Genomic DNA, 6,684 nt, shown 5'->3' on the forward strand with positions numbered 1-6,684 from the left:
GCCTGAGGCTGCTTTGCCATAGCCTTCACAGAACTAGATGATGTTTGACTAATGAATGTTACTTCCTTCATTATGCAATAACAATCCCCTTTCTGTAGTCAGCTCATCTCCCAAGCATAGTTTGCATTCCACAGTCTTTCCTATGGCCTTCAGTAGGAGCTGTGGGTCTGGACAGTGGCCCCAGATGGTGTTCCTATTTGCTCTCCAGGTCTTCCTTCTTCTCTACCTCTTTCTTATTTTCCCCAAAGACACTTCCTTATCAATCACTTACACATAGTTCGTCAAACCAAGGTATGCTTCAGATTACTAAGCAAAATGGCATTTTACCTAAAGATTATAAATGAAAATTTTGAGCATTCTCATTGGTATTTCCTAGTGTTTAGTCTTTAGACTTTGTGATTTACAGTTTGCATATTTCAGTTTTCCATTATGGAGACTGGCAAAATTTTATGGCTTACATTTCACCTCTATCCATTACTAAAAAATAATTCTGATCTGTGGATGATTCAGAGTCTGACCACAACAAGGAGCTGTTCTTATCTACACAGATATAATAATATGGGCCTGAAACCATAAAATCTGACATTCTTTAATGCATGTAACAGAGACCCCAGTTACTGCTCTCCATTGCATTTTATATTATAGAATTAAATAAGTTAAAACTCCCTGCATTTTCAGTAATCCTCAACTATTGATATAAATAGTTCTGACAGCATTCATACCATTGAAAATGTCATTGGTGAGCTGCAAAATTATTCTTCTTTCCTTTAATGAAATATAATTTAGTATATATCGGGGTAGACTGCTCTTTCATAAAAAGTAATCAATTTATCTTTGGATATTTACTAAGAATAGATATTTATAACTGGTCAAAGTTAGTAGTGATTGCTTAGGAGTAGATTGTATTCATAAAAAAGAATCAAAAAGAAAAAAAGGTTTTAAGTTTTGTTTTATGCAAATGATCAAATAATAAAGATATATAATTATAAAGCATGTTTTACATTTTATATCAATAAAAATTGAAAACGTTACTAGTTAGTTTAGATTCCATTTCTTCTACATTCAAAACTTTAATATTTATGAAAGTTATTTCTAGCCAGGCCCAAAATATATTTCAGTAAATTTTAAACATTTCAGATTTGTTCAGATATTTTATATAATGTATCTTTAAATTTTCTAATATAAAAACACTTTAATTTAAAATATTTTAAAAATCTAGTGTGTAAAAAATGAAATATAACTTACAGCATTAATTTCAGACCATTGGTTTTATATATTTAAATGTGTTCTTTATTTTCAAAGACTGATGTGATCTCAAATCAAAAAGCTAGTGAATATGTGTGACTGTTTTTTTAAGATAAAATATGAAATATATTTGAATAAATGAGCTACTCTAATTTGTGTTGGCCAAACTCTCAGGCCTATCTTAGGTAACCTTATCCTATATTTTCTCTATTCTTCATGAATGTGTATGAAGCCTGTGAGTACCAAGATACATCACTCTGTTGGTTGTGTCATATTGCACAGAAAAACTAAAGAGCTCTCTGATTAAGCAATGCATACTCCATGCCTGGCAGGTAGCAGATACAGTAGTCAGAAATACAATTCCTCTTAGCCAGGAAGTCAAAGACAGGAGCTACCAGGCTCTGAGATACACATAGGGAATAAATGTATAGGAACAATGAATAGCTTGTGGGATAACAGACCAGCACTCTTCTGAGAGCTACCAAGGGAGCATGGATGTCGGTCCTGCAGCTATGAGGAGCAATTATACCTGAACCCTAATGAGGATGAAAGTAGTTTCTGTTTCAGTCAGGTTTCTCAGTGAGAGAAGCAGTTTTGGGGAGGTATAGTTTCTAAACTTGTAATTCTTCCAACAGTTTGAATCAGGAGGGCTCTGCCTCAGCAATAAACTGTTGCAGGATTCATAGCTGAGGGGACTAAAGGGAGGGAAAGGAGCTTTCAAGAGGTGGAAGAACCTAGTTGGAGGCAGCAGGCTACTGGACATGTGCCTCTGCAGAATGTGTCTTGTTTCAGTTGTGTCTTACTGCTTCCCAGTCACTGGGAAGCGAATAGCTCCCTCTAGCCCATGCTCCCGCCTCAGCGCTGTTCCTTACTCCCCCTTCAAAGCACGAAGATACAGGGTCAAGCGGGGCCATGGACAGAAACCTCGAGACCTTGAAGTTTACGTTGATTGCTCCCACATATTTTGTTACCCTGATGGGACAACAGACTAAACACAGGAGGTCTCATACAGAGTAAGTAGGTCCTGCATTTGTTTTCCACACAAATCAAACTTTAATTATTCCTCAAATGGTGTGAAATATGGCAAATACATTGTTAAGTCATAATTGCATTCGGTCTATTGTTTGATTTTAATTCTTGGTCCACGTTAATTTTATTATGAGCATAGTGCACACACATACTATGTATACAGAGGATACTTTGTAAGGTAAGCATCCAGATGTTAAGGGAACTGTTAGGTGGTCAGGCGGGGCTGAGGTAGTTATGTTTTCTACAGTGCATAATTTATCATGTATTATTCTGCACAGGGGAAAAAAAAACCAACTGGGTCCTGCCAGAATTTTTATTACCTTTAATGTGAAATCCTGGACATTTACATGTATTTTTCACCAGGTTTTTATTATTGTTATTATTCTCTTCATTGAGCCACTATGACTGTTTATAAGATGGCATGAATATCAGCATAATACAAGCAACATTCACCCTGAAACCACACATTGAATGGAAATGCCACAACATAAGCCCCATGGTAGATCTGTCATAGACAAATCAATAGCAAGGATGTATTAGCACATCGGCAGCATGGTTACCACTGGGGACAAGAGTGAGGCAATGTGTCCTTGTCTAGTTGACATTAGAGTACTGTTTATGCACTGTACACATTTCTTGCACTGTATTTACATAGCTTAATGGGGTTTTGAAAAAGGTCAGAATCAGCACTGTAGACATTTGGAACTGTGAATTACATACAGAGGCACTGCTGAATTCTTAATTATATTATTAGAGAGTTTACACAAGCCAAGTTTCTACCAAAGACTATGCGCACATTAATTTAAAGCCTATATAGTCACTTTTACTTCAAACCTCTAAAACGGAGAAGGCATTTCTTTGTTTCAGGCTCCTATCAAATAAAAGCTTGAGCCTCCTGAGTCATTTTGAGTTTTCCTGCCATGCATGTGATTCATTCCTTCTCTAACCAGTGATTAACAAGAATTATCCAGGTATGAGATGAATGTGATCCTTGAAAAGATCCCAGGCAAACTTCAGAAACAGATTGATGACTGAATAAAAGCACTGGATAAAAACTTTAGGTTCTTTCAAGACTACTGCATTTTGTGTCTCATTAACATCTAAAAAAAAAAAAAACTCAGAAGAGAGCCAAAGAAACAACAGCTGCAATCAATACAATTAGAATTTAACAATGTATTTGTTATATTTCACACCATTCGATGAATAATTAATATTTGATCTTGTATGTAATTCAACTGATGATCAAACAAGTGACTTGAGAAAACTGACTTTCAGAGTGAGAAGCAGCTCGGCAGTCTACAAACAACAAAAGCCAAACTGCTCTCTTGTGGCTGCTCCATTCTTTTACACATTGGTTTCTACTAGATTACATGTAAGTTTTGCATTTTTAGGTCATGCTATTTTATTTCCTGGAAAAGAAAAGCTTTCTGTCCTTGGTCTAAAAATATCTAATACTTGGAAATGAAGAGGCACACAAGTCAGAAGAATGTAGCATCTTAAGAAGTGAGTGATCCCCTTCAAACATTAATGGGAATTAAACGTTGAACACCAAATATATTTTCAAATTTTATAAGGCTTTCTTGACTACTTTTTTTAGGATAAAATATAAATGTTAGGTTAACCTGAGGATAACCATTGAACTTTTAAGAACAAAATATTAACAAATAGGAATTATTTGGTAATGATAAAGGGTAAAGGTATAAAAGAACAAAGATACAGGTGTTTAACAGGCCACACTGTATAGAATAAGATTTACTGAACTAAATATATAGAATTGTTTGCAGTTTCACCCAAATCATTGTAATGAGAACTTTGGTTAAGCAGCCTTCACAGTGTTGCCTGGAGGCTGGGGGTCATTTTTGTCAGAGAGCAAATTTTTATTTTCTGGTTATTTTCCCATGGTTTGAGAATTCACATTACTGATTATAAGAATCTTTATATTAACTATTTTCTTTTCACACATATGAGAGAGAGAGAGAGAGAGAGAAAGAGAGAGAGAGAGAGAGAGAGAGAGTTTTACAGACCGATTTCATATCTAGATACTTTCTGACAGTTCTTTTTTTTAATTATTCTTATTATTACAAATTTTCACCTCCTCCCCTCCTCCCATTTCCTTCCCCCTCCTCCCATTCCCCCCCTCCCCCTCCCTCTCCAATCCAAAGAGCAGTCAGGGTTCTCTGCCCTGTGGGAAGTCTAAGGTCCTTCCCCATCCATCCAGGTCTAGGAAGGTGAACATCCAAACTGGCTAGGCTCCTACAAAGCCAGCACATTAAGTAGGATCTAAACCCCGTGCCATTGTCCTTGGCTTCTCATCAGCCCTCATTGTTCGCCATATTCAGAGAGTCCGGTTTTATCCCATGCTTTTTCAGTCACAGTCCAGCTGGCCTTGGTGTTCTCCCATTAGATCAGCCCCACTGTCACAGTGGGTGGGCGCACCCCTCGCGGTCCTGACTTCCTTGCTCATTTTCTCCCTCCTTCTGCTCCTCATTTGGACCTTGGGAGCTCAGCCCAGTGCTCCAATGTGGGTCTCTGTCTCTATCTCCATCCATCACCAGATGAAGGTTCTATGTTGATATGCAAGATATTCATCAGTGTGGCTATAGTATAGGGCCAGTTCAGGAGCCCCCTCCTCAGCTGCTCAAGGAAACAAGCTGGGGACATCTCCAGTTCTTGTTAGTGGTAAAATGGTCTACTCTTATGCTTAACTCACTAACTTTCTTGATAGAGTAATCCATGATGAAGATATTGAAATGGATATATATGTAATTAAAATTTACCATAGGTTAGAGGGAAGAGCAATCTTGTGTAATAAGGTGGCTTTCAGATTTCAACTGTTAATAGGAGAATAAAATAATGAGTGTATGCTATATGTAGCCTATAATTTGTATGCAGTTAATAGCATCTGTGCATCTGTACACAGTATTGCCCACATGTAGCCGCAGGGTCTCACAGAATATTACTAAACTCTAACCTATAGTGTTTTATATATTAATACATATGTAATAAACTAACCTAGGATTGATATTTTGGTACCATCATAATAACTACAAGTATAATTATAAAAATGAACCTACTTTAACACATGGGCCATCTAAAGTACAATGCCAGCCAAACTCAATTTCCCATATTGCATACACTTTCAACTGATGCATTTTTGCCTCAGTGTTCAAGTAAGTATTTACCATTTATGGTAAATGTCACATATATAAAAAAGTTTCAAATATGATAATTAATTTCATATTCAATTCACTTTGTATTGCTTTTGTGCTCACATGCCTGGACCATTTCATTAGGGTGTATTGTATAAGAGAAGATGTTTAATATGTGATTATTTCCAGATTTTATTTTTTAAAGCTCATTATTAACATTTTCTTCATTTCATAAAATATACTAGCAGAAATGAAAATGTCATTTGTGTAAAAAGAAATACCTGCAAATAATATTTAGTTTAAAATAAAAAGAAAAATGATTGCTAGATATATGAAATCTTGCTAAAGGTTGTATTTTTAAATGTTAAGAGTTCCAACATTTGGTATCAATTAATCTTATTTGTGCATATAGGCAGCTTAAAAATTCCTCACAAAATTTTAATTAGAAGTTTAATTGCAGGAAACAAATCAATAAAGTCAGTTATTATAAAACTGAAAAACTATATTTAGCAAAAATTAATTATTTTAATAATTTATGAAATAAAAACTAGAAACTAGAGCGTAAGCAAATATATTAGAAACACAGATATTTATGTAGTTGAACAATTTTTTTTGTGTGAACAAAATGACCAAAGAGGGACATCTGTGACATGCCACCCCCTCCTTATGATGCAACTGGTGCAAGAGAACAGTTGTATTCCTTCTGTTCTTGCTGTGGATTTATTCATTGGTTATAGATTATTCACTTATTCGTTAAATTAAAGAAGTCTTTGTGAGTAGTTAACATATATAGTCAACCTTAGCATTTCATATACATACTTTACACACCCCATGAAATGTGAAATCCCAGCTTTCTCTAATCATGTAAATGAGTCTAATTTTCTTCCTCTTTGCAGGTGACGTGACATCACAACTTGCTTTGGACAAGATAATGTGGAAGAAGCAATGTTGTGAAGTTCACCCAATAAGCCTTGAAAGCTCCTTGTTAAACTACTTGTAGGAAAAGTACCTAGTGTTGACAAGACTGAGCTAACTGGCAGGCAGGTAAGACACACATGACTCAGGCTACCCCATCTCTCCAGCTAATGACTGACTGACTCACCCTCATAAGTACAAGGGACTCATTGTGTGAAGACATCTGAGTAAAGACAAGAGAGGTCAAATGGGCCAGCAGATTCTAAGCTGAGAGTTCTTATTATCAGTCACATAGTAGAGTTGTTTTTTGAGTCACAAAATCTAATATAGAGTTGATTTACTTATG

Source organism: Microtus ochrogaster, linkage group LG1 (assembly GCF_000317375.1).
Source record: "Microtus ochrogaster isolate Prairie Vole_2 linkage group LG1, MicOch1.0, whole genome shotgun sequence".
Lineage (NCBI taxonomy): Eukaryota > Metazoa > Chordata > Mammalia > Rodentia > Cricetidae > Microtus > Microtus ochrogaster.